Below are 21,665 nucleotides of genomic sequence, written 5' to 3' on the forward strand. Positions count from 1 at the left end.
TTAGCTTCCGAGATCGGACGAGATCGGGCGTTTTCAGGGTAGTATGGCCATAAGCTGCCAGGTCAACTGAAAAGATCCTATTTGAAGGTGACGCAGGCCAAACTAGACTCCAGCAAAAAGTGTCAAACAGCGCCCTCTGCTGTCAGGCAAGAGCAGAAACCATAAAAAGCTTACAGCACCTGGTATTCCCAGGCGGTCTCCCATCCAAGTACTAACCAGGCCCACCCCTGCTTAGCTTCCGAGATCAGACGAGATCGGACGAGATCGGGCGTTTTCAGGGTAGTATGGCCGTAAGCTTTAAGGACAACTGAAAAAATCTTATTTGAAGGCGACGCAGGCCAAACTAGACTCCAGCAAAAAGTGTCAAACAGCGCCCTCTGCTGTCAGGCAAGAGCAGAAACCATTAAAAGCTTACAGCACCTGGTATTCCCAGGCGGTCTCCCATCTAAGTACAAACCAGGCCCACCCCTGCTTAGCTTCCGAGATCAGGCGTTTTCAGGGTAGTGTGGCCGTAAGCTGCCAGGGCAACTGAAAAGATCCTATTTGAAGGCGACGCAGGCCAAACTAGACTCCAGCAAAAAGTGTCAAACATCACCCTCTGCTGTCAGGCAAGAGCAGAAACCATAAAAGGCTTACAGCACCTGGTATTCCCAGGCTGTCTCCCATCCAAGTACTAACCAGACCCACCCCTGCTTAGCTTCCGAGATCGGACGAGATCGGGCGTTTTCAGGGTAGTATGGCCGTAAGCTGCCAGGGCAACTGAAAAGATCCTATTTGAAGAAGACGCAGGCCAAACTAGACTCCAGCAAAAAGTGTCAAACAGCGCCCTCTGCTGTCAGGCAAGAGCAGAAACCATAAAAAGCTTACAGCACCTGGTATTCCCAGGCGGTCTCCCATCCAAGTACTAACCAGGCCCGCCCCTGCTTAGCTTCCGAGATCGGACGAGATCGGGCGTTTTCAGGGTATTATGGCCGTAAGCTGCCAGGGCAACTGAAAAGATCCTATTTGAAGGCGACGCAGGCCAAACTAGACTCCAGCAAAAAGTGTCAAACAGCGCCCTCTGCCCTCAGGCAAGAGCAGAAACCATAAAAAGCTTAAAGCACCTGGTATTCCCAGGCGGTCTCCCATCCAAGTATTAACCAGGCCCGCCCCTGCTTAGCTTCAGAGATCGGACGAGATCGGGCGTTTTCAGGGTAGTATGGCCGTAAGCTGTCAGGGCAACTGAAAAGGTCCTATTTGAAGGCGACGCAGGCCAAACTAGACTCCAGCAAAAAGTGTCAAACAGCGCCCTTTGCTGTCAGGCAAGAGCAGAAACCATAAAAAGCTTACAGCACCTGGTGTTCCCAGGCGGTCTCCCATCCAAGTACTAACCAGGCCCACCCCTGCTTAGCTTCCGAGATCGGACGAGATCGGGCGTTTTCAGTGTAGTATGGCCGTAAGCTGCCAGGTCAACTGAAAAGATCCTATTTGAAGGTGACGCAGGCCAAACTAGACTCCAGCAAAACATGTCAAACAGCGCCCTCTGCTGTCAGGATAGAGCAGAAACCATAAAAAGCTTACAGCACCTGGTATTCACAGGCGGTCTCCCATCCAAGTACTAACCAGGCCCGCCCCTGCTTAGCTTCTGAGATTGGGCGTTTTCAGGGTAGTATGGCCGTAAGCTGCCAGATCAACTGAAAAGATCCTATTTGAAGGCGACGCAGGCCAAACTAGACTCCAGCAAAAAGTGTCAAACAGCGCCCTCTGCTGGCAGGCAAGAGCAGAAACAATAAAAAGCTTACAGCACCTGGTATTCCCAGGCGGTCTCCCATCCAAGTACTAACCAGGCCCGACCCTTCTTAGCTTCCGAGATCGGACGAGATCGGGCGTTTTCAGGGTAGTATGGCCATAAGCTGCCAGGTCAACTGAAAAGATCCTATTTGAAGGTGACGCAGGCCAAACTAGACTCTGGCAAAAAGTGTCAAACAGCGCCCTTTGCTGTCAGGCAAGAGCAGAAACCATAAAAAGCTTACAGCACCTGGTATTCCCAGGCGGTCTCCCATCCAAGTACTAACCAGGCCCGCCCCTGCTTAGCTTCCGAGATCGGGCGTTTTCAGGGTAGTATGGCCGTAAGCTGCCAGGTCAACTGAAAAGATCCTATTTGAAGGTGACGCAGGCCAAACTAGACTCCAGCAAAAAGTGTCAAACAGCGCCCTCTGCTGTCAGGCAAGAGCAGAAACCATAAAAAGCTTACAGCACCTGGTATTCCCAGGCGGTCTCCCATCCAAGTACTAACCAGGCCCACCCCTGCTTAGCTTCCGAGATCAGACAAGATCGGACGAGATCGGGCGTTTTCAGGGTAGTATGGCCGTAAGCTTTAAGGACAACTGAAAAAATCTTATTTGAAGGCGACGCAGGCCAACCTAGACTCCAGCAAAAAGTGTCAAACAGCGCCCTCGACTGTCAGGCAAGAGCAGAAACCATTAAAAGCTTACAGCACCTGGTATTCCCAGGCGGTCTCCCATCCAAGTACTAACCAGGCCCGCCCCTGCTTAGCTTCCGAGATCGGACGAGATCGGGCGTTTTCAGGGTAGTATGGCCGAAAGCTTCCAGGGCAACTGAAAAGATCCTATTTGAAGGCGACGCAGGCCAAACTAGACTCCAGCAAAAAGTGTCAAACAGCGCCCTCTGCTGTCAGGCAAGAGCAGAAACCATAAAAAGCTTAAAGCACCTGGTATTCCCAGGCGGTCTCCCATCCAAGTATTAACCAGGCCCGCCCCTGCTTAGCTTCCGAGATCGGACGAGATCGGGCGTTTTCAGGGTAGTATGGCCGTAAGCTGTCAGGGCAACTGAAAAGGTCCTATTTGAAGGCGACGCAGGCCAAACTAGACTCCAGCAAAAAGTGGCAAACAGCGCCCTCTGCTGTCAGGCAAGAGCAGAAACCATAAAAGGCTTACAGCACCTGGTATTGCCAGGCGGTCTCCCATCCAAGTACTAACCAGGCCCACCCCTGCTTAGCTTCCGAGATCGGACGAGATCGGGCGTTTTCAGGGTAGTATGGCCGTAAGCTGCCAGATCAACTGAAAAGATCCTATTTGAAGGCGACGCAGGCCAAACTAGACTCCAGCAAAAAGTGTCAAACAGCAAACTCTGCTGTCAGGCAAGAGCAACAACCATAAAAAGCTTACAGCACCTGGTATTCCCAGGCGGTCTCCCATCCAAGTACTAACCAGGCCCGCCCCTGCTTAGCTTCTGAGATCAGACGAAATCGGGCGTTTTCAGGGTAGTACGGCCGTAAGCTGCCAGGTCAACTGAAAAGATCCTATTTGAAGGTGACGCAGGCCAAACTAGACTCTGGCAAAAAGTGTCAAACAGCGCCCTTTGCTGTCAGGCAAGAGCAGAAACCATAAAAAGCTTACAGCACCTGGTTTTCCCAGGCGGTCTCCCATCCAAGTACTAACCAGGCCCACCCCTGCTTAGCTTCCGAGATCGGACGAGATCGGGCGTTTTCAGGGTAGTATGGCCGTAAGCTGCCAGGTCAACTGAAAAGATCCTATTTGAAGGTGACGCAGGCCAAACTAGACTCCAGCAAAACATGTCAAACAGCGCCCTCTGCTGTCAGGCAAAAGCAGAAACCATAAAAAGCTTACAGCACCTGGTATTCCCAGGCGGTCTCCCATCCAAGTACTAACCAGGCCCACCCCTGCTTAGCTTCCGAGATCGGGCGTTTTCAGGGCAGCTGAAAAGATCCTATTTGAAGGCGACGCAGGCCAAACTAGACTCTGGCAAAAAGTGTCAAACAGCGCCCTTTGCTGTCAGGCAAGAGCAGAAACCATAAAAAGCTTACAGCACCTGGTATTCCTAGGCGGTCTCCCATCCAAGTACTAACCAGGCCCGCCCCTGCTTAGCTTCCGAGATCGGGCGTTTTCAGGGTAGTATGGCCGTAAGCTGCCAGGTCAACTGAAAAGATCCTATTTGAAGGTGACGCAGGCCAAACTAGACTCCAGCAAAAAGTGTCAAACAGCGCCCTCTGCTGTCAGGCAAGAGCAGAAACCATAAAAAGCTTACAGCACCTGGTATTCCCAGGCGGTCTCCCATCCAAGTACTAACCAGGCCCACCCCTGCTTAGCTTCCGAGATCAGACGAGATCGGACGAGATCGGGCGTTTTCAGGGTAGTATGGCCGTAAGCTGCCAGGGCAACTGAAAAGATCCTATTTGAAGAAGACGCAGGCCAAACTAGACTCCAGCAAAAAGTGTCAAACAGCGCCCTCTGCTGTCAGGCAAGAGCAGAAACCATAAAAAGCTTACAGCACCTGGTATTCCCAGGCGGTCTCCCATCCAAGTACTAACCAGGCCCGCCCCTGCTTAGCTTCCGAGATCGGACGAGATCAGGCGTTTTCAGGGTAGTATGGCCGTAAGCTGTCAGGGCAACTGAAAAGGTCCTATTTGAAGGCGACGCAGGCCAAACTAGACTCCAGCAAAAAGTGTCAAACAGCGCCCTCTGCTGTCAGGCATGAGCAGAAACCATAAAAAGCTTACAGCACCTGGTATTGCCAGGCGGTCTCCCATCCAAATACTAACCAGGCCCGCCCCTGCTTAGCTTCCGAGATCAGGCGTTTTCAGGGTAGTATGGCCGTAAGCTGCCAGGGCAGCTGAAAAGATCCTATTTGAAGGCGACGCAGGCCAAACTAGACTCCAGCAAAAAGTGTCAAACAACGCCCTCTGCTGTCAGGCAAGAGCAGAAACCATAAAAAGCTTACAGCACCTGGTATTCCCAGGCGGTCTCCCATCCAAGTACTAACCAGGCCCACCCCTGCTTAGCTTCCGAGATCGGACGAGATCGGGCGTTTTCAGGGTAGTATGGCCGTAAGCTGCCAGGTCAACTGAAAAGATCCTATTTGAAGGTGACGCAGGCCAAACTAGACTCCAGCAAAACATGTCAAACAGCGCCCTCTGCTGTCAGGCAAAAGCAGAAACCATAAAAAGCTTACAGCACCTGGTATTCCCAGGCGGTCTCCCATCCAAGTACTAACCAGGCCCACCCCTGCTTAGCTTCCGAGATCGGGCGTTTTCAGGGCAGCTGAAAAGATCCTATTTGAAGGCGACGCAGGCCAAACTAGACTCTGGCAAAAAGTGTCAAACAGCGCCCTTTGCTGTCAGGCAAGAGCAGAAACCATAAAAAGCTTACAGCACCTGGTATTCCTAGGCGGTCTCCCATCCAAGTACTAACCAGGCCCGCCCCTGCTTAGCTTCCGAGATCGGGCGTTTTCAGGGTAGTATGGCCGTAAGCTGCCAGGTCAACTGAAAAGATCCTATTTGAAGGTGACGCAGGCCAAACTAGACTCCAGCAAAAAGTGTCAAACAGCGCCCTCTGCTGTCAGGCAAGAGCAGAAACCATAAAAAGCTTACAGCACCTGGTATTCCCAGGCGGTCTCCCATCCAAGTACTAACCAGGCCCACCCCTGCTTAGCTTCCGAGATCAGACGAGATCGGACGAGATCGGGCGTTTTCAGGGTAGTATGGCCGTAAGCTGCCAGGGCAACTGAAAAGATCCTATTTGAAGAAGACGCAGGCCAAACTAGACTCCAGCAAAAAGTGTCAAACAGCGCCCTCTGCTGTCAGGCAAGAGCAGAAACCATAAAAAGCTTACAGCACCTGGTATTCCCAGGCGGTCTCCCATCCAAGTACTAACCAGGCCCGCCCCTGCTTAGCTTCCGAGATCGGACGAGATCAGGCGTTTTCAGGGTAGTATGGCCGTAAGCTGTCAGGGCAACTGAAAAGGTCCTATTTGAAGGCGACGCAGGCCAAACTAGACTCCAGCAAAAAGTGTCAAACAGCGCCCTCTGCTGTCAGGCATGAGCAGAAACCATAAAAAGCTTACAGCACCTGGTATTGCCAGGCGGTCTCCCATCCAAATACTAACCAGGCCCGCCCCTGCTTAGCTTCCGAGATCAGGCGTTTTCAGGGTAGTATGGCCGTAAGCTGCCAGGGCAGCTGAAAAGATCCTATTTGAAGGCGACGCAGGCCAAACTAGACTCCAGCAAAAAGTGTCAAACAACGCCCTCTGCTGTCAGGCAAGAGCAGAAACCATAAAAAGCTTACAGCACCTGGTATTCCCAGGCGGTCTCCCATCCAAGTACTAACCAGGCCCGCCCCTGCTTAGCTTCCAAGATCGGACGAGATCGGGCGTTTTCAGTGTAGTATGGCCGTAAGCTGCCAGGTCAACTGAAAAGATCCTATTTGAAGGTGACGCAGGCCAAACTAGACTCCAGCAAAACATGTCAAACAGCGCCCTCTGCTGTCAGGCAAGAGCAGAAACCATAAAAAGCTTACAGCACCTGGTATACACAGGCTGTCTCCCATCCAAGTACTAACCAGGCCCGCCCCTGCTTAGCTTCCTTGATCGGACGAGATCGGGCGTTTTCAGGGTAGTATAGACGTAAGCTGCCAGGTCAACTGAAAAGATCCTATTTGAAGGTGACGCAGGCCAAACTAGATCCAGCAAAAAGTGTCAAACAGCGCCCTCTGCTGTCAGGCAAAAGCAGAAACCATAAAAAGCTTACAGCACCTGGTATTCCCAGGCGGTCTCCCATCCAAGTACTAACCAGGCCCACCCCTGCTTAGCTTCCGAGATTGGGCGTTTTCAGGGTAGTATGGCCGTAAGCTGCCAGATCAACTGAAAAGATCCTATTTGAAGGCGACGCAGGCCAAACTAGACTCCAGCAAAAAGTGTCAAACAGCGCCCTCTGCTGGCAGGCAAGAGCAGAAACAATAAAAAGCTTACAGCACCTGGTATTCCCAGGCGGTCTCCCATCCAAGTACTAACCAGGCCCGACCCTTCTTAGCTTCCGAGATCGGACGAGACCGGGCGTTTTCAGGGTAGTATGGCCATAAGCTGCCAGGTCAACTGAAAAGATCCTATTTGAAGGTGACGCAGGCCAAACTAGACTCTGGCAAAAAGTGTCAAACAGCGCCCTTTGCTGTCAGGCAAGAGCAGAAACCATAAAAAGCTTACAGCACCTGGTTCTCCCAGGCGGTCTCCCATCCAAGTACTAACCAGGCCCACCCCTGCTTAGCTTCCGAGATCGGACGAGATCGGGCGTTTTCAGGGTAGTATGGCCGTAAGCTGCCAGGTCAACTGAAAAGATCCTATTTGAAGGTGACGCAGGCCAAACTAGACTCCAGCAAAACATGTCAAACAGCGCCCTCTGCTGTCAGGCAAAAGCAGAAACCATAAAAAGCTTACAGCACCTGGTATTCCTAGGCGGTCTCCCATCCAAGTACTAACCAGGCCCGCCCCTGCTTAGCTTCCGAGATCGGGCGTTTTCAGGGTAGTATGGCCGTAAGCTGCCAGGTCAACTGAAAAGATCCTATTTGAAGGTGACGCAGGCCAAACTAGACTCCAGCAAAAAGTGTCAAACAGCGCCCTCTGCTGTCAGGCAAGAGCAGAAACCATAAAAAGCTTACAGCACCTGGTATTCCCAGGCGGTCTCCCATCCAAGTACTAACCAGGCCCACCCCTGCTTAGCTTCCGAGATCAGACGAGATCGGACGAGATCGGGCGTTTCCAGGGTAGTATGGCCGTAAGCTGCCAGGGCAACTGAAAAGATCCTATTTGAAGAAGACGCAGGCCAAACTAGACTCCAGCAAAAAGTGTCAAACAGAGCCCTCTGCTGTCAGGCAAGAACAGAAACCATTAAAAGCTTACAGCACCTGGTATTCCCAGGCTGTCTCCCATCCAAGTACTAACCAGACCCACCCCTGCTTAGCTTCCGAGATCGGACGAGATCGGTCGTTTTCAGGGTAGTATGGCCGTAAGCTTTAAGGACAACTGAAAAAATCTTATTTGAAGGCGACGCAGGCCAAACTAGACTCCAGCAAAAAGTGTCAAACAGCGCCCTCTGCTGTCAGGCATGAGCAGAAACCATAAAAAGCTTACAGCACCTGGTATTGCCAGGCGGTCTCCCATCCAAGTACTAACCAGGCCCACCCCTGCTTAGCTTCCGAGATCGGACGAGATCGGGCGTTTTCAGGGTAGTATGGCCGTAAGCTGCCAGGTCAACTGAAAAGATCCTATTTGAAGGTGACGCAGGCCAAACTAGACTCTGGCAAAAAGTGTCAAACAGCGCCCTTTGCTGTCAGGCAAGAGCAGAAACCATAAAAAGCTTACAGCACCTGGTTTTCCCAGGCGGTCTCCCATCCAAGTACTAACCAGGCCCACCCCTGCTTAGCTTCCGAGATCGGACGAGATCGGGCGTTTTCAGGGTAGTATGGCCGTAAGCTGCCAGGTCAACTGAAAAGATCCTATTTGAAGGTGACGCAGGCCAAACTAGACTCCAGCAAAACATGTCAAACAGCGCCCTCTGCTGTCAGGCAAAAGCAGAAACCATAAAAAGCTTACAGCACCTGGTATTCCCAGGCGGTCTCCCATCCAAGTACTAACCAGGCCCACCCCTGCTTAGCTTCCGAGATCGGGCGTTTTCAGGGCAGCTGAAAAGATCCTATTTGAAGGCGACGCAGGCCAAACTAGACTCTGGCAAAAAGTGTCAAACAGCGCCCTTTGCTGTCAGGCAAGAGCAGAAACCATAAAAAGCTTACAGCACCTGGTATTCCTAGGCGGTCTCCCATCCAAGTACTAACCAGGCCCGCCCCTGCTTAGCTTCCGAGATCGGGCGTTTTCAGGGTAGTATGGCCGTAAGCTGCCAGGTCAACTGAAAAGATCCTATTTGAAGGTGACGCAGGCCAAACTAGACTCCAGCAAAAAGTGTCAAACAGCGCCCTCTGCTGTCAGGCAAGAGCAGAAACCATAAAAAGCTTACAGCACCTGGTATTCCCAGGCGGTCTCCCATCCAAGTACTAACCAGGCCCACCCCTGCTTAGCTTCCGAGATCAGACGAGATCGGACGAGATCGGGCGTTTTCAGGGTAGTATGGCCGTAAGCTGCCAGGGCAACTGAAAAGATCCTATTTGAAGAAGACGCAGGCCAAACTAGACTCCAGCAAAAAGTGTCAAACAGCGCCCTCTGCTGTCAGGCAAGAGCAGAAACCATAAAAAGCTTACAGCACCTGGTATTCCCAGGCGGTCTCCCATCCAAGTACTAACCAGGCCCGCCCCTGCTTAGCTTCCGAGATCGGACGAGATCGGGCGTTTTCAGGGTAGTATGGCCGTAAGCTGTCAGGGCAACTGAAAAGGTCCTATTTGAAGGCGACGCAGGCCAAACTAGACTCCAGCAAAAAGTGTCAAACAGCGCCCTCTGCTGTCAGGCATGAGCAGAAACCATAAAAAGCTTACAGCACCTGGTATTGCCAGGCGGTCTCCCATCCAAATACTAACCAGGCCCGCCCCTGCTTAGCTTCCGAGATCAGGCGTTTTCAGGGTAGTATGGCCGTAAGCTGCCAGGGCAGCTGAAAAGATCCTATTTGAAGGCGACGCAGGCCAAACTAGACTCCAGCAAAAAGTGTCAAACAACGCCCTCTGCTGTCAGGCAAGAGCAGAAACCATAAAAAGCTTACAGCACCTGGTATTCCCAGGCGGTCTCCCATCCAAGTACTAACCAGGCCCGCCCCTGCTTAGCTTCCGAGATCGGACGAGATCGGGCGTTTTCAGTGTAGTATGGCCGTAAGCTGCCAGGTCAACTGAAAAGATCCTATTTGAAGGTGACGCAGGCCAAACTAGACTCCAGCAAAACATGTCAAACAGCGCCCTCTGCTGTCAGGCAAGAGCAGAAACCATAAAAAGCTTACAGCACCTGGTATACACAGGCTGTCTCCCATCCAAGTACTAACCAGGCCCGCCCCTGCTTAGCTTCCTTGATCGGACGAGATCGGGCGTTTTCAGGGTAGTATAGACGTAAGCTGCCAGATCAACTAAAAAGATCCTATTTGAAGGTGACGCAGGCAAAACTAGATCCAGCAAAAAGTGTCAAACAGCGCCCTCTGCTGTCAGGCAAAAGCAGAAACCATAAAAAGCTTACAGCACCTGGTATTCCCAGGCGGTCTCCCATCCAAGTACTAACCAGGCCCACCCCTGCTTAGCTTCCGAGATTGGGCGTTTTCAGGGTAGTATGGCCGTAAGCTGCCAGATCAACTGAAAAGATCCTATTTGAAGGCGACGCAGGCCAAACTAGACTCCAGCAAAAAGTGTCAAACAGCGCCCTCTGCTGGCAGGCAAGAGCAGAAACAATAAAAAGCTTACAGCACCTGGTATTCCCAGGCGGTCTCCCATCCAAGTACTAACCAGGCCCGACCCTTCTTAGCTTCCGAGATCGGACGAGACCGGGCGTTTTCAGGGTAGTATGGCCATAAGCTGCCAGGTCAACTGAAAAGATCCTATTTGAAGGTGACGCAGGCCAAACTAGACTCTGGCAAAAAGTGTCAAACAGCGCCCTTTGCTGTCAGGCAAGAGCAGAAACCATAAAAAGCTTACAGCACCTGGTTCTCCCAGGCGGTCTCCCATCCAAGTACTAACCAGGCCCACCCCTGCTTAGCTTCCGAGATCGGACGAGATCGGGCGTTTTCAGGGTAGTATGGCCGTAAGCTGCCAGGTCAACTGAAAAGATCCTATTTGAAGGTGACGCAGGCCAAACTAGACTCCAGCAAAACATGTCAAACAGCGCCCTCTGCTGTCAGGCAAAAGCAGAAACCATAAAAAGCTTACAGCACCTGGTATTCCCAGGCGGTCTCCCATCCAAGTACTAACCAGGCCCACCCCTGCTTAGCTTCCGAGATCGGGCGTTTTCAGGGCAGCTGAAAAGATCCTATTTGAAGGCGACGCAGGCCAAACTAGACTCTGGCAAAAAGTGTCAAACAGCGCCCTTTGCTGTCAGGCAAGAGCAGAAACCATAAAAAGCTTACAGCACCTGGTATTCCTAGGCGGTCTCCCATCCAAGTACTAACCAGGCCCGCCCCTGCTTAGCTTCCGAGATCGGGCGTTTTCAGGGTAGTATGGCCGTAAGCTGCCAGGTCAACTGAAAAGATCCTATTTGAAGGTGACGCAGGCCAAACTAGACTCCAGCAAAAAGTGTCAAACAGCGCCCTCTGCTGTCAGGCAAGAGCAGAAACCATAAAAAGCTTACAGCACCTGGTATTCCCAGGCGGTCTCCCATCCAAGTACTAACCAGGCCCACCCCTGCTTAGCTTCCGAGATCAGACGAGATCGGACGAGATCGGGCGTTTTCAGGGTAGTATGGCCGTAAGCTGCCAGGGCAACTGAAAAGATCCTATTTGAAGAAGACGCAGGCCAAACTAGACTCCAGCAAAAAGTGTCAAACAGCGCCCTCTGCTGTCAGGCAAGAGCAGAAACCATAAAAAGCTTACAGCACCTGGTATTCCCAGGCGGTCTCCCATCCAAGTACTAACCAGGCCGGCCCCTGCTTAGCTTCCGAGATCGGACGAGATCGGGCGTTTTCAGGGTAGTATGGCCGTAAGCTGTCAGGGCAACTGAAAAGGTCCTATTTGAAGGCGACGCAGGCCAAACTAGACTCCAGCAAAAAGTGTCAAACAGCGCCCTCTGCTGTCAGGCATGAGCAGAAACCATAAAAAGCTTACAGCACCTGGTATTGCCAGGCGGTCTCCCATCCAAATACTAACCAGGCCCGCCCCTGCTTAGCTTCCGAGATCAGGCGTTTTCAGGGTAGTATGGCCGTAAGCTGCCAGGGCAGCTGAAAAGATCCTATTTGAAGGCGACGCAGGCCAAACTAGACTCCAGCAAAAAGTGTCAAACAACGCCCTCTGCTGTCAGGCAAGAGCAGAAACCCTAAAAAGCTTACAGCACCTGGTATTCCCAGGCGGTCTCCCATCCAAGTACTAACCAGGCCCGCCCCTGCTTAGCTTCCGAGATCGGACGAGATCGGGCGTTTTCAGTGTAGTATGGCCGTAAGCTGCCAGGTCAACTGAAAAGATCCTATTTGAAGGTGACGCAGGCCAAACTAGACTCCAGCAAAACATGTCAAACAGCGCCCTCTGCTGTCAGGCAAGAGCAGAAACCATAAAAAGCTTACAGCACCTGGTATACACAGGCTGTCTCCCATCCAAGTACTAACCAGGCCCGCCCCTGCTTAGCTTCCTTGATCGGACGAGATCGGGCGTTTTCAGGGTAGTATAGACGTAAGCTGCCAGGTCAACTGAAAAGATCCTATTTGAAGGTGACGCAGGCCAAACTAGATCCAGCAAAAAGTGTCAAACAGCGCCCTCTGCTGTCAGGCAAAAGCAGAAACCATAAAAAGCTTACAGCACCTGGTATTCCCAGGCGGTCTCCCATCCAAGTACTAACCAGGCCCACCCCTGCTTAGCTTCCGAGATTGGGCGTTTTCAGGGTAGTATGGCCGTAAGCTGCCAGATCAACTGAAAAGATCCTATTTGAAGGCGACGCAGGCCAAACTAGACTCCAGCAAAAAGTGTCAAACAGCGCCCTCTGCTGGCAGGCAAGAGCAGAAACAATAAAAAGCTTACAGCACCTGGTATTCCCAGGCGGTCTCCCATCCAAGTACTAACCAGGCCCGACCCTTCTTAGCTTCCGAGATCGGACGAGACCGGGCGTTTTCAGGGTAGTATGGCCATAAGCTGCCAGGTCAACTGAAAAGATCCTATTTGAAGGTGACGCAGGCCAAACGAGACTCTGGCAAAAAGTGTCAAACAGCGCCCTCTGCTGTCAGGCAAAAGCAGAAACCATAAAAAGCTGACAGCACCTGGTATTCCCAGGCGGTCTCCCATCCAAGTACTAACCAGGCCCACCCCTGCTTAGCTTCCGAGATTGGGCGTTTTCAGGGTAGTATGGCCGTAAGCTGCCAGATCAACTGAAAAGATCCTATTTGAAGGCGACGCAGGCCAAACTAGACTCCAGCAAAAAGTGTCAAACAGCGCCCTCTGCTGGCAGGCAAGAGCAGAAACAATAAAAAGCTTACAGCACCTGGTATTCCCAGGCGGTCTCCCATCCAAGTACTAACCAGGCCCGACCCTTCTTAGCTTCCGAGATCGGACGAGACCGGGCGTTTTCAGGGTAGTATGGCCATAAGCTGCCAGGTCAACTGAAAAGATCCTATTTGAAGGTGACGCAGGCCAAACTAGACTCTGGCAAAAAGTGTCAAACAGCGCCCTTTGCTGTCAGGCAAGAGCAGAAACCATAAAAAGCTTACAGCACCTGGTATTCCCAGGCGGTCTCCCATCCAAGTACTAACCAGGCCCGCCCCTGCTTAGCTTCCGAGATCGGGCGTTTTCAGGGTAGTATGGCCGTAAGCTGCCAGGTCAACTGAAAAGATCTTATTTGAAGGCGACGCAGGCCAAACTCGACTCCAGCAAAAACTCCCATCCAAGTACGAACCAGGCCCACCCCTGCTTAGCTTCCGATATAGGACGAGATCGGGCATTTTCAGGGTAGTATGGCCGTAAGCTGCCAGGGCAACTGAAAAGATCCTATTTGAAGAAGACGCAGGACAAACTAGACTCTGGCAAAAAGTGTCAAACAGCGCCCTTTGCTGTCAGGCAAGAGCAGAAACCATAAAAAGCTTACAGCACCTGGTATTCCCAGGCGGTCTCCCATCCAAGTACTAACCAGGCCCACCCCTGCTTAGCTTCCGAGATCAGACGAGATCGGACGAGATCGGGCGTTTTCAGGGTAGTATGGCCGTAAGCTTTAAGGACAACTGAAAAAATCTTATTTGAAGGCGACGCAGGCCAAACTAGACTCCAGCAAAAAGTGTCAAACAGCGCCCTCTGCTGTCAGGCAAGAGCAGAAACCATTAAAAGCTTACAGCACCTGGTATTCCCAGGCTGTCTCCCATCCAAGTACTAACCAGACCCACCCCTGCTTAGCTTCCGAGATCGGACGAGATCGGGCGTTTTCAGGGTAGTATGGCCGTAAGCTTTAAGGACAACTGAAAAAATCTTATTTGAAGGCGACGCAGGCCAAACTAGACTCCAGCAAAAAGTGTCAAACAGCGCCCTCTGCTGTCAGGCATGAGCAGAAACCATAAAAAGCTTACAGCACCTGGTATTGCCAGGCGGTCTCCCATCCAAATACTAACCAGGCCCGCCCCTGCTTAGCTTCCGAGATCGGGCGTTTTCAGGGTAGTATGGCCGTAAGCTGCCAGGGCAGCTGAAAAGATCCTATTTGAAGGCGACGCAGGCCAAACTAGACTCCAGCAAAAAGTGTCAAACAACGCCCTCTGCTGTCAGGCAAGAGCAGAAACCATAAAAAGCTTACAGCACCTGGTATTCCCAGGCGGTCTCCCATCCAAGTACTAACCAGGCCCTCCCCTGCTTAGCTTCCGAGATCGGACGAGATCGGGCGTTTTCAGGGTAGTATGGCCGTAAGCTGCCAGATCAACTGAAAAGATCCTATTTGAAGGCGACGCAGGCCAAACTAGACTCCAGCAAAAAGTGTCAAACAGCGCCCTCTGCTGTCAGGCAAGAGCAGAAACCATAAAAAGCTTAAAGCACCTGGTATTCCCAGGCGGTCTCCCATCCAAGTACTAACCAGGGCCGCCCCTGCGTAGCTTCCGAGATCAGGCGTTTTCAGGGTAGTATGGCCGAAAGCTGCCAGGGCAACTGAAAAGATCCTATTTGAAGGCGACGCAGGACAAACTAGACTCCAGCAAAAAGTGTCAAACAGCGCCCTCTGCTGTCAGGCAAGAGCAGAAACCATAAAAAGCTTACAGCACCTGGTATTCCCAGGCGGTCTCCCATCCAAGTACTAACCAGGCCCACCCCTGCTTATCTTCCGAGATCGGACGAGATCAGGCGTTTTCAGGGTAGTATGGCCGTAAGCTGCCAGGGCAACTGAAAAGATCCTATTTGAAGGCGACGCAGGCCAAACTAGACTCCAGCAAAAAGTGTCAAACAGCGCCCTCTGCTGTCAGGCAAGAGCAGAAACCATAAAAAGCTTACAGCACCTGGTATTCCCAGGCGGTCTCCCATCCAAGTACTAACCAGGCCCACCCCTGCTTATCTTCCGAGATCGGGCGTTTTCAGGGTAGTATGGCCGTAAGCTGCCAGGGCAACTGAAAAGATCCTATTTGAAGGTGACGCAGGCCAAACTAGACTCCAGCAAAAAGTGTCAAACAGCGCCCTCTGCTGTCAGGCAAGAGCAGAAACCATAAAAGGCTTACAGCACCTGGTATTGCCAGGCGGTCTCCCATCCAAGTACTAACCAGGCCCACCCCTGCTTAGCTTCCGAGATCGGACGAGATCGGGCGTTTTCAGGGTAGTATGGCCGTAAGCTGCCAGATCAACTGAAAAGATCCTATTTGAAGGCGACGCAGGCCAAACTAGACTCCAGCAAAAAGTGTCAAACAGCGCCCTCTGCTGTCAGGCAAGAGCAGAAACCATAAAAAGCTTAAAGCACCTGGTATTCCCAGGCGGTCTCCCATCCAAGTACTAACCAGGGCCGCCCCTGCGTAGCTTCCGAGATCAGACGAAATCGGGAATTTTCAGGGTAGTACGGCCGTAAGCTGCCAGGTCAACTGAAAAGATCCTATTTGAAGGTGACGCAGGCCAAACTAGACTCTGGCAAAAAGTGTCAAACAGCGCCCTTTGCTGTCAGGCAAGAGCAGAAACCATAAAAAGCTTACAGCACCTGGTTTTCCCAGGCGGTCTCCCATCCAAGTACTAACCAGGCCCGCCCCTGCTTAGCTTCCTTGATCGGACGAGATCGGGCGTTTTCAGGGTAGTATGGCCGTAAGCTGCCAGGTCAACTGAAAAGATCCTATTTGAAGGTGACGCAGGCCAAACTAGACTCCAGCAAAACTTGTCAAACAGCTCCCTCTGCTGTCAGGCAAGAGCAGAAACCATAAAAAGCTTACAGCACCTGGTTTTCCCAGGCGGTCTCCCATCCAAGTACTAACCAGGCCCGCCCCTGCTTAGCTTCCTTGATCGGACGAGATCGGGCGTTTTCAGGGTAGTATGGCCGTAAGCTGCCAGGTCAACTGAAAAGATCCTATTTGAAGGTGACGCAGGCCAAACTAGACTCCAGCAAAACTTGTCAAACAGCGCCCTCTGCTGTCAGGCAAAAGCAGAAACCATAAAAAGCTTACAGCACCTGGTATTCCCAGGCGGTCTCCCATCCAAGTACTAACCAGGCCCACCCCTGCTTAGCTTCCGAGATCGGGCGTTTTCAGGGTAGTATGGCCGTAAGCTGCCAGGGCAGCTGAAAAGATCCTATTTGAAGGCGACGCAGGCCAAACTAGACTCCAGCAAAAAGTGTCAAACAGCGCCCTCTGCTGTCAGGCAAGAGCAGAAACCATAAAAAGCTTACAGCACCTGGTATTCCCAGGCGGTCTCCCATCCAAGTACTAACCAGGCCCACCCCTGCTTATCTTCCGAGATCGGACGAGATCGGGCGTTTTCAGGGTAGTATGGCCGTAAGCTGCCAGGGCAACTGAAAAGATCCTATTTGAAGGCGACGCAGGCCAAACTAGACTCCAGCAAAAAGTGTCAAACAGCGCCCTCTGCTGTCAGGCAAGAGCAGAAACCATAAAAGGCTTACAGCACCTGGTATTGCCAGGCGGTCTCCCATCCAAGTACTAACCAGGCCCACCCCTGCTTAGCTTCCGAGATCGGACGAGATCGGGCGTTTTCAGGGTAGTATGGCCGTAAGCTGCCAGATCAACTGAAAAGATCCTATTTGAAGGCGACGCAGGCCAAACTAGACTCCAGCAAAAAGTGTCAAACAGCGCCCTCTGCTGTCAGGCAAGAGCAGAAACCATAAAAAGCTTAAAGCACCTGGTATTCCCAGGCGGTCTCCCATCCAAGTACTAACCAGGGCCGCCCCTGCGTAGCTTCCGAGATCAGACGAAATCGGGAATTTTCAGGGTAGTACGGCCGTAAGCTGCCAGGTCAACTGAAAAGATCCTATTTGAAGGTGACGCAGGCCAAACTAGACTCTGGCAAAAAGTGTCAAACAGCGCCCTTTGCTGTCAGGCAAGAGCAGAAACCATAAAAAGCTTACAGCACCTGGTTTTCCCAGGCGGTCTCCCATCCAAGTACTAACCAGGCCCGCCCCTGCTTAGCTTCCTTGATCGGACGAGATCGGGCGTTTTCAGGGTAGTATGGCCGTAAGCTGCCAGGTCAACTGAAAAGATCCTATTTGAAGGTGACGCAGGCCAAACTAGACTCCAGCAAAACTTGTCAAACAGCGCCCTCTGCTGTCAGGCAACAGCAGAAACCATAAAAAGCTTACAGCACCTGGTATTCCCAGGCGGTCTCCCATCCAAGTACTAACCAGGCCCACCCCTGCTTAGCTTCCGAGATCGGGCGTTTTCAGGGTAGTATGGCCGTAAGCTGCCAGGGCAGCTGAAAAGATCCTATTTGAAGGCGACGCAGGCCAAACTAGACTCCAGCAAAAAGTGTCAAACAGCGCCCTCTGCTGTCAAGCAAGAGCAGAAACCATAAAAAGCTTACAGCACCTGGTATTCCCAGGCGGTCTCCCATCCAAGTACTACCAGGCCTGCCCCTGCTTAGCTTCCGAGATCGAACGAGATCGGGCGTTTTGAGGGTAGTATGGCCGTAAGCTTTAAGGACAACTGAAAAAATCTTATTTGAAGGCGACGCAGGCCAAACTAGACTCCAGCAAAAAGTGTCAAACAGCGCCCTCTGCTGTCAGGCAAGAGCAGAAACCATAAAAGGCTTACAGCACCTGGTATTGCCAGGCGGTCTCCCATCCAAGTATTAACCAGGCCCACCCCTGCTTAGCTTCCGAGATCGGACGAGATCGGGCGTTTTCAGGGTAGTATGGCCTTAAGCTGCCAGATCAACTGAAAAGATCCTATTTGAAGGCGACGCAGGCCAAACTAGACTCCAGCAAAAAGTGTCAAACAGCGCCCTCTGCTGTCAGGCAAGAGCAGAAACCATAAAAAGCTTAAAGCACCTGGTATTCCCAGGCGGTCTCCCATCCAAGTACTAACCAGGGCCGCCCCTGCGTAGCTTCCGAGATCAGACGAAATCGGGCATTTTCAGGGTAGTACGGCCGTAAGCTGCCAGGTCAACTGAAAAGATCCTATTTGAAGGTGACGCTGGCCAAACTAGACTCTGGCAAAAAGTGTCAAACAGCGCCCTTTGCTGTCAGGCAAGAGCAGAAACCATAAAAAGCTTACAGCACCTGGTTTTCCCAGGCGGTCTCCCATCCAAGTACTAACCAGGCCCGCCCCTGCTTAGCTTCCTTGATCGGACGAGATCGGGCGTTTTCAGGGTAGTATGGCCGTAAGCTACCAGGTCAACTGAAAAGATCCTATTTGAAGGTGACGCAGGCCAAACTAGACTCCAGCAAAACTTGTCAAACAGCGCCCTCTGCTGTCAGGCAACAGCAGAAACCATAAAAAGCTTACAGCACCTGGTATTCCCAGGCGGTCTCCCATCCAAGTACTAACCAGGCCCACCCCTGCTTAGCTTCCGAGATCGGGCGTTTTCAGGGTAGTATGGCCGTAAGCTGCCAGGGCAGCTGAAAAGATCCTATTTGAAGGCGACGCAGGCCAAACTAGACTCCAGCAAATAGTGTCAAACAGCGCCCTCTGCTGTCAGGCAAGAGCAGAAACCATAAAAAGCTTACAGCACCTGGTATTCCCAGGCGGTCTCCCATCCAAGTACTAACCAGGCCCGCCCCTGCTTAGCTTCCGAGATCGAACGAGATCGGGCGTTTTGAGGGTAGTATGGCCGTAAGCTTTAAGGACAACTGAAAAAATCTTATTTGAAGGCGACGCAGGCCAAACTAGACTCCAGCAAAAAGTGTCAAACAGCGCCCTCTGCTGTCAGGCAAGAGCAGAAACCATAAAAGGCTTACAGCACCTGGTATTGCCAGGCGGTCTCCCATCCAAGTACTAACCAGGCCCACCCCTGCTTAGCTTCCGAGATCGGACGAGATCGGGCGTTTTCAGGGTAGTATGGCCTTAAGCTGCCAGATCAACTGAAAAGATCCTATTTGAAGGCGACGCAGGCCAAACTAGACTCCAGCAAAAAGTGTCAAACAGCGCCCTCTGCTGTCAGGCAAGAGCAGAAACCATAAAAAGCTTAAAGCACCTGGTATTCCCAGGCGGTCTCCCATCCAAGTACTAACCAGGGCCGCCCCTGCGTAGCTTCCGAGATCAGACGAAATCGGGCATTTTCAGGGTAGTACGGCCGTAAGCTGCCAGGTCAACTGAAAAGATCCTATTTGAAGGTGACGCAGGCCAAACTAGACTCTGGCAAAAAGTGTCAAACAGCGCCCTTTGCTGTCAGGCAAGAGCAGAAACCATAAAAAGCTTACAGCACCTGGTTTTCCCAGGCGGTCTCCCATCCAAGTACTAACCAGGCCCGCCCCTGCTTAGCTTCCTTGATCGGACGAGATCTGGCGTTTTCAGGGTAGTATGGCCGTAAGCTACCAGGTCAACTGAAAAGATCCTATTTGAAGGTGACGCAGGCCAAACTAGACTCCAGCAAAACTTGTCAAACAGCGCCCTCTGCTGTCAGGCAACAGCAGAAACCATAAAAAGCTTACAGCACCTGGTATTCCCAGGCGGTCTCCCATCCAAGTACTAACCAGGCCCACCCCTGCTTAGCTTCCGAGATCGGGCGTTTTCAGGGTAGTATGGCCGTAAGCTGCCAGGGCAGCTGAAAAGATCCTATTTGAAGGCGACGCAGGCCAAACTAGACTCCAGCAAATAGTGTCAAACAGCGCCCTCTGCTGTCAGGCAAGAGCAGAAACCATAAAAAGCTTACAGCACCTGGTATTCCCAGGCGGTCTCCCATCCAAGTACTAACCAGGCCCGCCCCTGCTTAGCTTCCGAGATCGAACGAGATCGGGCGTTTTGAGGGTAGTATGGCCGTAAGCTTTAAGGACAACTGAAAAAATCTTATTTGAAGGCGACGCAGGCCAAACTAGACTCCAGCAAAAAGTGTCAAACAGCGCCCTCTGCTGTCAGGCAAGAGCAGAAACCATAAAAAGCTTACAGCACCTGGTATTGCCAGGCGGTCTCCCATCCAAATACTAACCAGGCCCGCCCCTGCTTAGCTTCCGAGATCGGACGAGATCGGGCGTTTTCAGGATAGTATGGCCGTAAGCTGCCAGGTCAACTGAAAAGATCCTTTTTGAAGGTGACGCAGGCCAAACTAGACTCCAGCAAAACATGTCAAACAGCGCCCTCTGCTGTCAGGCAAAAGCAGAAACCATAAAAAGCTTACAGCACCTGGTATTCCCAGGCGGTCTCCCATCCAAGTACTAACCAGGCCCACCCCTGCTTAGCTTCCGAGATCGGGCGTTTTCAGGGTAGTATGGCCGTAAGCTGCCAGGGCAGCTGAAAAGATCCTATTTGAAGGCGACGCAGGCCAAACTAGACTCCAGCAAAAAGTGTCAAACAGCGCCCTCTGCTGTCAGGCAAGAGCAGAAACCATAAAAAGCTTACAGCACCTGGTATTCCCAGGCGGTCTCCCATCCAAGTACTAACCAGGCCCGCCCCTGCTTAGCTTCCGAGATCAGACGAGATCGGGCGTTTTCAGTGTAGTATGGCCGTAAGCTGCCAGGTCAACTGAAAAGATCCTATTTGAAGGTGACGCAGGCCAAACTAGACTCCAGCAAAACATGTCAAACAGCGCCCTCTGCTGTCAGGCAAGAGCAGAAACCATAAAAAGCTTACAGCACCTGGTATACACAGGCGGTCTCCCATCCAAGTACTAACCAGGCCCGCCGCTGCTTAGCTTCCGAGATCGGACGAGATTGGGCGTTTTCAGGGTAGTATGGCCGTAAGATGCCAGGTCAACTGAAAAGATCCTATTTGAAGGTGACGCAGGCCAAACTAGACTCTGGCAAAAAGTGTCAAACAGCGCCCTTTGCTGTCAGGCAAGAGCAGAAACCATAAAAAGCTTACAGCACCTGGTTTTCCCAGGCGGTCTCCCATCCAAGTACTAACCAGGCCCGCCCCTGCTTAGCTTCCTTGATCGGACGAGATCGGGCGTTTTCAGGGTAGTATGGCCTTAAGCTGCCACATCAACTGAAAAGATCCTATTTGAAGGCGACGCAGGCCAAACTAGACTCCAGCAAAAAGTGTCAAACAGCGCCCTCTGCTGTCAGGCAAGAGCAGAAACCATAAAAAGCTTAAAGCACCTGGTATTCCCAGGCGGTCTCCCATCCAAGTACTAACCAGGGCCGCCCCTGCGTAGCTTCCGAGATCAGACGAAATCGGGCATTTTCAGGGTAGTACGGCCGTAAGCTGCCAGGTCAACTGAAAAGATCCTATTTGAAGGTGACGCAGGCCAAACTAGACTCTGGCAAAAAGTGTCAAACAGCGCCCTTTGCTGTCAGGCAAGAGCAGAAACCATAAAAAGCTTACAGCACCTGGTTTTCCCAGGCGGTCTCCCATCCAAGTACTAACCAGGCCCGCCCCTGCTTAGCTTCCTTGATCGGACGAGATCGGGCGTTTTCAGGGTAGTATGGCCGTAAGCTACCAGGTCAACTGAAAAGATCCTATTTGAAGGTGACGCAGGCCAAACTAGACTCCAGCAAAACTTGTCAAACAGCGCCCTCTGCTGTCAGGCAACAGCAGAAACCATAAAAAGCTTACAGCACCTGGTATTCCCAGGCGGTCTCCCATCCAAGTACTAACCAGGCCCACCCCTGCTTAGCTTCCGAGATCGGGCGTTTTCAGGGTAGTATGGCCGTAAGCTGCCAGGGCAGCTGAAAAGATCCTATTTGAAGGCGACGCAGGCCAAACTAGACTCCAGCAAAT

General features: G+C 51.9%; 46 non-coding genes and 45 pseudogenes across 46 annotated transcripts in view; all 91 read right to left on the reverse strand.

Annotated features, from left to right (window-relative positions):
* LOC131120347 (5S ribosomal RNA) overlaps window positions 1–55 on the reverse strand; it is a 119-nt gene extending 64 nt beyond the window's left edge. The window contains exon 1 of the ribosomal RNA XR_009126903.1: window positions 1–55. This exon is cut by the window's left edge and continues 64 nt beyond it. This is a non-coding gene — a ribosomal RNA (5S ribosomal RNA).
* Window positions 56–167: 112 nt separating this feature from the next.
* LOC131121270 (5S ribosomal RNA) lies at window positions 168–296 on the reverse strand (annotated as a pseudogene).
* Window positions 297–408: 112 nt separating this feature from the next.
* On the reverse strand, window positions 409–517 carry LOC131123456 (5S ribosomal RNA; annotated as a pseudogene).
* Window positions 518–629: 112 nt separating this feature from the next.
* On the reverse strand, window positions 630–748 carry LOC131121216 (5S ribosomal RNA). The gene has a single exon (XR_009127750.1). It is a non-coding gene; the product is annotated as a 5S ribosomal RNA (ribosomal RNA).
* Window positions 749–860: 112 nt separating this feature from the next.
* Window positions 861–979, reverse strand: LOC131120769 (5S ribosomal RNA). Its single transcript, XR_009127315.1, has one exon. It is a non-coding gene; the product is annotated as a 5S ribosomal RNA (ribosomal RNA).
* A 112-nt stretch (window positions 980–1,091) lies between these two features.
* Window positions 1,092–1,210, reverse strand: LOC131121894 (5S ribosomal RNA). Its single transcript, XR_009128390.1, has one exon. It is a non-coding gene; the product is annotated as a 5S ribosomal RNA (ribosomal RNA).
* A 112-nt stretch (window positions 1,211–1,322) lies between these two features.
* LOC131120379 (5S ribosomal RNA) lies at window positions 1,323–1,441 on the reverse strand. Its single transcript, XR_009126935.1, has one exon. It is a non-coding gene; the product is annotated as a 5S ribosomal RNA (ribosomal RNA).
* Window positions 1,442–1,553: 112 nt separating this feature from the next.
* LOC131123807 (5S ribosomal RNA) lies at window positions 1,554–1,662 on the reverse strand (annotated as a pseudogene).
* A 112-nt stretch (window positions 1,663–1,774) lies between these two features.
* LOC131120348 (5S ribosomal RNA) lies at window positions 1,775–1,893 on the reverse strand. Its single transcript, XR_009126904.1, has one exon. It is a non-coding gene; the product is annotated as a 5S ribosomal RNA (ribosomal RNA).
* Window positions 1,894–2,005: 112 nt separating this feature from the next.
* On the reverse strand, window positions 2,006–2,114 carry LOC131122446 (5S ribosomal RNA; annotated as a pseudogene).
* A 112-nt stretch (window positions 2,115–2,226) lies between these two features.
* On the reverse strand, window positions 2,227–2,355 carry LOC131121307 (5S ribosomal RNA; annotated as a pseudogene).
* A 112-nt stretch (window positions 2,356–2,467) lies between these two features.
* On the reverse strand, window positions 2,468–2,586 carry LOC131120253 (5S ribosomal RNA). Its single transcript, XR_009126812.1, has one exon. It is a non-coding gene; the product is annotated as a 5S ribosomal RNA (ribosomal RNA).
* A 112-nt stretch (window positions 2,587–2,698) lies between these two features.
* LOC131121394 (5S ribosomal RNA) lies at window positions 2,699–2,817 on the reverse strand. Its single transcript, XR_009127904.1, has one exon. It is a non-coding gene; the product is annotated as a 5S ribosomal RNA (ribosomal RNA).
* A 112-nt stretch (window positions 2,818–2,929) lies between these two features.
* Window positions 2,930–3,048, reverse strand: LOC131120600 (5S ribosomal RNA). Its single transcript, XR_009127150.1, has one exon. It is a non-coding gene; the product is annotated as a 5S ribosomal RNA (ribosomal RNA).
* Window positions 3,049–3,160: 112 nt separating this feature from the next.
* LOC131121593 (5S ribosomal RNA) lies at window positions 3,161–3,279 on the reverse strand. The gene has a single exon (XR_009128096.1). It is a non-coding gene; the product is annotated as a 5S ribosomal RNA (ribosomal RNA).
* Window positions 3,280–3,391: 112 nt separating this feature from the next.
* On the reverse strand, window positions 3,392–3,510 carry LOC131121182 (5S ribosomal RNA). Its single transcript, XR_009127716.1, has one exon. It is a non-coding gene; the product is annotated as a 5S ribosomal RNA (ribosomal RNA).
* Window positions 3,511–3,819: 309 nt separating this feature from the next.
* LOC131122765 (5S ribosomal RNA) lies at window positions 3,820–3,928 on the reverse strand (annotated as a pseudogene).
* A 112-nt stretch (window positions 3,929–4,040) lies between these two features.
* On the reverse strand, window positions 4,041–4,169 carry LOC131121271 (5S ribosomal RNA; annotated as a pseudogene).
* Window positions 4,170–4,281: 112 nt separating this feature from the next.
* Window positions 4,282–4,400, reverse strand: LOC131124200 (5S ribosomal RNA). The gene has a single exon (XR_009128859.1). It is a non-coding gene; the product is annotated as a 5S ribosomal RNA (ribosomal RNA).
* A 112-nt stretch (window positions 4,401–4,512) lies between these two features.
* Window positions 4,513–4,621, reverse strand: LOC131123517 (5S ribosomal RNA; annotated as a pseudogene).
* Window positions 4,622–4,733: 112 nt separating this feature from the next.
* Window positions 4,734–4,852, reverse strand: LOC131120873 (5S ribosomal RNA). The gene has a single exon (XR_009127417.1). It is a non-coding gene; the product is annotated as a 5S ribosomal RNA (ribosomal RNA).
* Window positions 4,853–5,161: 309 nt separating this feature from the next.
* On the reverse strand, window positions 5,162–5,270 carry LOC131122766 (5S ribosomal RNA; annotated as a pseudogene).
* A 112-nt stretch (window positions 5,271–5,382) lies between these two features.
* LOC131121272 (5S ribosomal RNA) lies at window positions 5,383–5,511 on the reverse strand (annotated as a pseudogene).
* Window positions 5,512–5,623: 112 nt separating this feature from the next.
* Window positions 5,624–5,742, reverse strand: LOC131124201 (5S ribosomal RNA). Its single transcript, XR_009128860.1, has one exon. It is a non-coding gene; the product is annotated as a 5S ribosomal RNA (ribosomal RNA).
* Window positions 5,743–5,854: 112 nt separating this feature from the next.
* LOC131123519 (5S ribosomal RNA) lies at window positions 5,855–5,963 on the reverse strand (annotated as a pseudogene).
* Window positions 5,964–6,075: 112 nt separating this feature from the next.
* On the reverse strand, window positions 6,076–6,194 carry LOC131121047 (5S ribosomal RNA). Its single transcript, XR_009127585.1, has one exon. It is a non-coding gene; the product is annotated as a 5S ribosomal RNA (ribosomal RNA).
* A 112-nt stretch (window positions 6,195–6,306) lies between these two features.
* On the reverse strand, window positions 6,307–6,425 carry LOC131123912 (5S ribosomal RNA; annotated as a pseudogene).
* Window positions 6,426–6,536: 111 nt separating this feature from the next.
* LOC131123009 (5S ribosomal RNA) lies at window positions 6,537–6,645 on the reverse strand (annotated as a pseudogene).
* A 112-nt stretch (window positions 6,646–6,757) lies between these two features.
* Window positions 6,758–6,876, reverse strand: LOC131120808 (5S ribosomal RNA). Its single transcript, XR_009127354.1, has one exon. It is a non-coding gene; the product is annotated as a 5S ribosomal RNA (ribosomal RNA).
* A 112-nt stretch (window positions 6,877–6,988) lies between these two features.
* LOC131123104 (5S ribosomal RNA) lies at window positions 6,989–7,107 on the reverse strand. The gene has a single exon (XR_009128688.1). It is a non-coding gene; the product is annotated as a 5S ribosomal RNA (ribosomal RNA).
* Window positions 7,108–7,219: 112 nt separating this feature from the next.
* Window positions 7,220–7,328, reverse strand: LOC131122767 (5S ribosomal RNA; annotated as a pseudogene).
* A 112-nt stretch (window positions 7,329–7,440) lies between these two features.
* Window positions 7,441–7,569, reverse strand: LOC131121276 (5S ribosomal RNA; annotated as a pseudogene).
* A 112-nt stretch (window positions 7,570–7,681) lies between these two features.
* Window positions 7,682–7,800, reverse strand: LOC131121798 (5S ribosomal RNA). The gene has a single exon (XR_009128293.1). It is a non-coding gene; the product is annotated as a 5S ribosomal RNA (ribosomal RNA).
* Window positions 7,801–7,912: 112 nt separating this feature from the next.
* Window positions 7,913–8,031, reverse strand: LOC131120690 (5S ribosomal RNA). The gene has a single exon (XR_009127239.1). It is a non-coding gene; the product is annotated as a 5S ribosomal RNA (ribosomal RNA).
* A 112-nt stretch (window positions 8,032–8,143) lies between these two features.
* Window positions 8,144–8,262, reverse strand: LOC131121194 (5S ribosomal RNA). The gene has a single exon (XR_009127728.1). It is a non-coding gene; the product is annotated as a 5S ribosomal RNA (ribosomal RNA).
* Window positions 8,263–8,571: 309 nt separating this feature from the next.
* On the reverse strand, window positions 8,572–8,680 carry LOC131122769 (5S ribosomal RNA; annotated as a pseudogene).
* A 112-nt stretch (window positions 8,681–8,792) lies between these two features.
* On the reverse strand, window positions 8,793–8,921 carry LOC131121273 (5S ribosomal RNA; annotated as a pseudogene).
* Window positions 8,922–9,033: 112 nt separating this feature from the next.
* Window positions 9,034–9,152, reverse strand: LOC131122399 (5S ribosomal RNA). Its single transcript, XR_009128614.1, has one exon. It is a non-coding gene; the product is annotated as a 5S ribosomal RNA (ribosomal RNA).
* Window positions 9,153–9,264: 112 nt separating this feature from the next.
* LOC131123521 (5S ribosomal RNA) lies at window positions 9,265–9,373 on the reverse strand (annotated as a pseudogene).
* A 112-nt stretch (window positions 9,374–9,485) lies between these two features.
* On the reverse strand, window positions 9,486–9,604 carry LOC131120473 (5S ribosomal RNA). The gene has a single exon (XR_009127027.1). It is a non-coding gene; the product is annotated as a 5S ribosomal RNA (ribosomal RNA).
* A 112-nt stretch (window positions 9,605–9,716) lies between these two features.
* LOC131123914 (5S ribosomal RNA) lies at window positions 9,717–9,835 on the reverse strand (annotated as a pseudogene).
* Window positions 9,836–9,946: 111 nt separating this feature from the next.
* Window positions 9,947–10,055, reverse strand: LOC131123010 (5S ribosomal RNA; annotated as a pseudogene).
* Window positions 10,056–10,167: 112 nt separating this feature from the next.
* LOC131120809 (5S ribosomal RNA) lies at window positions 10,168–10,286 on the reverse strand. The gene has a single exon (XR_009127355.1). It is a non-coding gene; the product is annotated as a 5S ribosomal RNA (ribosomal RNA).
* Window positions 10,287–10,398: 112 nt separating this feature from the next.
* On the reverse strand, window positions 10,399–10,517 carry LOC131123116 (5S ribosomal RNA). The gene has a single exon (XR_009128689.1). It is a non-coding gene; the product is annotated as a 5S ribosomal RNA (ribosomal RNA).
* Window positions 10,518–10,826: 309 nt separating this feature from the next.
* LOC131122770 (5S ribosomal RNA) lies at window positions 10,827–10,935 on the reverse strand (annotated as a pseudogene).
* Window positions 10,936–11,047: 112 nt separating this feature from the next.
* On the reverse strand, window positions 11,048–11,176 carry LOC131121274 (5S ribosomal RNA; annotated as a pseudogene).
* Window positions 11,177–11,288: 112 nt separating this feature from the next.
* Window positions 11,289–11,407, reverse strand: LOC131120287 (5S ribosomal RNA). The gene has a single exon (XR_009126845.1). It is a non-coding gene; the product is annotated as a 5S ribosomal RNA (ribosomal RNA).
* Window positions 11,408–11,519: 112 nt separating this feature from the next.
* LOC131123522 (5S ribosomal RNA) lies at window positions 11,520–11,628 on the reverse strand (annotated as a pseudogene).
* A 112-nt stretch (window positions 11,629–11,740) lies between these two features.
* On the reverse strand, window positions 11,741–11,859 carry LOC131120474 (5S ribosomal RNA). The gene has a single exon (XR_009127028.1). It is a non-coding gene; the product is annotated as a 5S ribosomal RNA (ribosomal RNA).
* Window positions 11,860–11,971: 112 nt separating this feature from the next.
* On the reverse strand, window positions 11,972–12,090 carry LOC131123915 (5S ribosomal RNA; annotated as a pseudogene).
* A 111-nt stretch (window positions 12,091–12,201) lies between these two features.
* Window positions 12,202–12,310, reverse strand: LOC131123011 (5S ribosomal RNA; annotated as a pseudogene).
* A 112-nt stretch (window positions 12,311–12,422) lies between these two features.
* Window positions 12,423–12,541, reverse strand: LOC131120810 (5S ribosomal RNA). The gene has a single exon (XR_009127356.1). It is a non-coding gene; the product is annotated as a 5S ribosomal RNA (ribosomal RNA).
* A 112-nt stretch (window positions 12,542–12,653) lies between these two features.
* LOC131123446 (5S ribosomal RNA) lies at window positions 12,654–12,762 on the reverse strand (annotated as a pseudogene).
* A 112-nt stretch (window positions 12,763–12,874) lies between these two features.
* On the reverse strand, window positions 12,875–12,993 carry LOC131120811 (5S ribosomal RNA). Its single transcript, XR_009127357.1, has one exon. It is a non-coding gene; the product is annotated as a 5S ribosomal RNA (ribosomal RNA).
* A 112-nt stretch (window positions 12,994–13,105) lies between these two features.
* On the reverse strand, window positions 13,106–13,214 carry LOC131122447 (5S ribosomal RNA; annotated as a pseudogene).
* Window positions 13,215–13,479: 265 nt separating this feature from the next.
* On the reverse strand, window positions 13,480–13,608 carry LOC131121275 (5S ribosomal RNA; annotated as a pseudogene).
* Window positions 13,609–13,720: 112 nt separating this feature from the next.
* LOC131121252 (5S ribosomal RNA) lies at window positions 13,721–13,839 on the reverse strand. Its single transcript, XR_009127786.1, has one exon. It is a non-coding gene; the product is annotated as a 5S ribosomal RNA (ribosomal RNA).
* A 112-nt stretch (window positions 13,840–13,951) lies between these two features.
* On the reverse strand, window positions 13,952–14,060 carry LOC131123312 (5S ribosomal RNA; annotated as a pseudogene).
* A 112-nt stretch (window positions 14,061–14,172) lies between these two features.
* On the reverse strand, window positions 14,173–14,291 carry LOC131121081 (5S ribosomal RNA). Its single transcript, XR_009127618.1, has one exon. It is a non-coding gene; the product is annotated as a 5S ribosomal RNA (ribosomal RNA).
* A 112-nt stretch (window positions 14,292–14,403) lies between these two features.
* LOC131124096 (5S ribosomal RNA) lies at window positions 14,404–14,512 on the reverse strand (annotated as a pseudogene).
* A 112-nt stretch (window positions 14,513–14,624) lies between these two features.
* On the reverse strand, window positions 14,625–14,743 carry LOC131124120 (5S ribosomal RNA). The gene has a single exon (XR_009128797.1). It is a non-coding gene; the product is annotated as a 5S ribosomal RNA (ribosomal RNA).
* A 112-nt stretch (window positions 14,744–14,855) lies between these two features.
* Window positions 14,856–14,964, reverse strand: LOC131122230 (5S ribosomal RNA; annotated as a pseudogene).
* Window positions 14,965–15,076: 112 nt separating this feature from the next.
* LOC131120601 (5S ribosomal RNA) lies at window positions 15,077–15,195 on the reverse strand. The gene has a single exon (XR_009127151.1). It is a non-coding gene; the product is annotated as a 5S ribosomal RNA (ribosomal RNA).
* A 112-nt stretch (window positions 15,196–15,307) lies between these two features.
* On the reverse strand, window positions 15,308–15,426 carry LOC131123443 (5S ribosomal RNA; annotated as a pseudogene).
* A 112-nt stretch (window positions 15,427–15,538) lies between these two features.
* LOC131121721 (5S ribosomal RNA) lies at window positions 15,539–15,657 on the reverse strand. The gene has a single exon (XR_009128218.1). It is a non-coding gene; the product is annotated as a 5S ribosomal RNA (ribosomal RNA).
* Window positions 15,658–15,769: 112 nt separating this feature from the next.
* LOC131121722 (5S ribosomal RNA) lies at window positions 15,770–15,888 on the reverse strand. Its single transcript, XR_009128219.1, has one exon. It is a non-coding gene; the product is annotated as a 5S ribosomal RNA (ribosomal RNA).
* A 112-nt stretch (window positions 15,889–16,000) lies between these two features.
* On the reverse strand, window positions 16,001–16,109 carry LOC131122148 (5S ribosomal RNA; annotated as a pseudogene).
* A 112-nt stretch (window positions 16,110–16,221) lies between these two features.
* LOC131121676 (5S ribosomal RNA) lies at window positions 16,222–16,340 on the reverse strand. The gene has a single exon (XR_009128174.1). It is a non-coding gene; the product is annotated as a 5S ribosomal RNA (ribosomal RNA).
* Window positions 16,341–16,452: 112 nt separating this feature from the next.
* Window positions 16,453–16,571, reverse strand: LOC131120602 (5S ribosomal RNA). The gene has a single exon (XR_009127152.1). It is a non-coding gene; the product is annotated as a 5S ribosomal RNA (ribosomal RNA).
* Window positions 16,572–16,683: 112 nt separating this feature from the next.
* On the reverse strand, window positions 16,684–16,802 carry LOC131123444 (5S ribosomal RNA; annotated as a pseudogene).
* Window positions 16,803–16,914: 112 nt separating this feature from the next.
* On the reverse strand, window positions 16,915–17,033 carry LOC131121723 (5S ribosomal RNA). Its single transcript, XR_009128220.1, has one exon. It is a non-coding gene; the product is annotated as a 5S ribosomal RNA (ribosomal RNA).
* Window positions 17,034–17,145: 112 nt separating this feature from the next.
* Window positions 17,146–17,254, reverse strand: LOC131122149 (5S ribosomal RNA; annotated as a pseudogene).
* Window positions 17,255–17,366: 112 nt separating this feature from the next.
* LOC131121228 (5S ribosomal RNA) lies at window positions 17,367–17,484 on the reverse strand. Its single transcript, XR_009127762.1, has one exon. It is a non-coding gene; the product is annotated as a 5S ribosomal RNA (ribosomal RNA).
* A 112-nt stretch (window positions 17,485–17,596) lies between these two features.
* On the reverse strand, window positions 17,597–17,715 carry LOC131121897 (5S ribosomal RNA). Its single transcript, XR_009128393.1, has one exon. It is a non-coding gene; the product is annotated as a 5S ribosomal RNA (ribosomal RNA).
* Window positions 17,716–17,827: 112 nt separating this feature from the next.
* Window positions 17,828–17,946, reverse strand: LOC131123437 (5S ribosomal RNA; annotated as a pseudogene).
* A 112-nt stretch (window positions 17,947–18,058) lies between these two features.
* LOC131121724 (5S ribosomal RNA) lies at window positions 18,059–18,177 on the reverse strand. The gene has a single exon (XR_009128221.1). It is a non-coding gene; the product is annotated as a 5S ribosomal RNA (ribosomal RNA).
* A 112-nt stretch (window positions 18,178–18,289) lies between these two features.
* On the reverse strand, window positions 18,290–18,398 carry LOC131122150 (5S ribosomal RNA; annotated as a pseudogene).
* A 112-nt stretch (window positions 18,399–18,510) lies between these two features.
* LOC131120644 (5S ribosomal RNA) lies at window positions 18,511–18,629 on the reverse strand. The gene has a single exon (XR_009127192.1). It is a non-coding gene; the product is annotated as a 5S ribosomal RNA (ribosomal RNA).
* A 112-nt stretch (window positions 18,630–18,741) lies between these two features.
* Window positions 18,742–18,860, reverse strand: LOC131121506 (5S ribosomal RNA). The gene has a single exon (XR_009128013.1). It is a non-coding gene; the product is annotated as a 5S ribosomal RNA (ribosomal RNA).
* A 112-nt stretch (window positions 18,861–18,972) lies between these two features.
* LOC131123438 (5S ribosomal RNA) lies at window positions 18,973–19,091 on the reverse strand (annotated as a pseudogene).
* Window positions 19,092–19,203: 112 nt separating this feature from the next.
* Window positions 19,204–19,322, reverse strand: LOC131122472 (5S ribosomal RNA; annotated as a pseudogene).
* A 112-nt stretch (window positions 19,323–19,434) lies between these two features.
* Window positions 19,435–19,543, reverse strand: LOC131122152 (5S ribosomal RNA; annotated as a pseudogene).
* A 112-nt stretch (window positions 19,544–19,655) lies between these two features.
* Window positions 19,656–19,774, reverse strand: LOC131120645 (5S ribosomal RNA). Its single transcript, XR_009127193.1, has one exon. It is a non-coding gene; the product is annotated as a 5S ribosomal RNA (ribosomal RNA).
* Window positions 19,775–19,886: 112 nt separating this feature from the next.
* LOC131121132 (5S ribosomal RNA) lies at window positions 19,887–20,005 on the reverse strand. The gene has a single exon (XR_009127667.1). It is a non-coding gene; the product is annotated as a 5S ribosomal RNA (ribosomal RNA).
* A 112-nt stretch (window positions 20,006–20,117) lies between these two features.
* LOC131122153 (5S ribosomal RNA) lies at window positions 20,118–20,226 on the reverse strand (annotated as a pseudogene).
* A 112-nt stretch (window positions 20,227–20,338) lies between these two features.
* Window positions 20,339–20,457, reverse strand: LOC131120587 (5S ribosomal RNA). Its single transcript, XR_009127137.1, has one exon. It is a non-coding gene; the product is annotated as a 5S ribosomal RNA (ribosomal RNA).
* Window positions 20,458–20,569: 112 nt separating this feature from the next.
* LOC131122771 (5S ribosomal RNA) lies at window positions 20,570–20,688 on the reverse strand (annotated as a pseudogene).
* A 112-nt stretch (window positions 20,689–20,800) lies between these two features.
* On the reverse strand, window positions 20,801–20,919 carry LOC131122573 (5S ribosomal RNA; annotated as a pseudogene).
* A 112-nt stretch (window positions 20,920–21,031) lies between these two features.
* On the reverse strand, window positions 21,032–21,150 carry LOC131123439 (5S ribosomal RNA; annotated as a pseudogene).
* Window positions 21,151–21,262: 112 nt separating this feature from the next.
* On the reverse strand, window positions 21,263–21,381 carry LOC131121725 (5S ribosomal RNA). Its single transcript, XR_009128222.1, has one exon. It is a non-coding gene; the product is annotated as a 5S ribosomal RNA (ribosomal RNA).
* A 112-nt stretch (window positions 21,382–21,493) lies between these two features.
* On the reverse strand, window positions 21,494–21,602 carry LOC131122154 (5S ribosomal RNA; annotated as a pseudogene).
* Between the last annotated feature and the right edge of the window lie 63 nt (window positions 21,603–21,665).

The sequence above is a fragment of the Doryrhamphus excisus genome, chromosome 2 (assembly GCF_030265055.1).
Source record: "Doryrhamphus excisus isolate RoL2022-K1 chromosome 2, RoL_Dexc_1.0, whole genome shotgun sequence".
NCBI lineage: Eukaryota > Metazoa > Chordata > Actinopteri > Syngnathiformes > Syngnathidae > Doryrhamphus > Doryrhamphus excisus.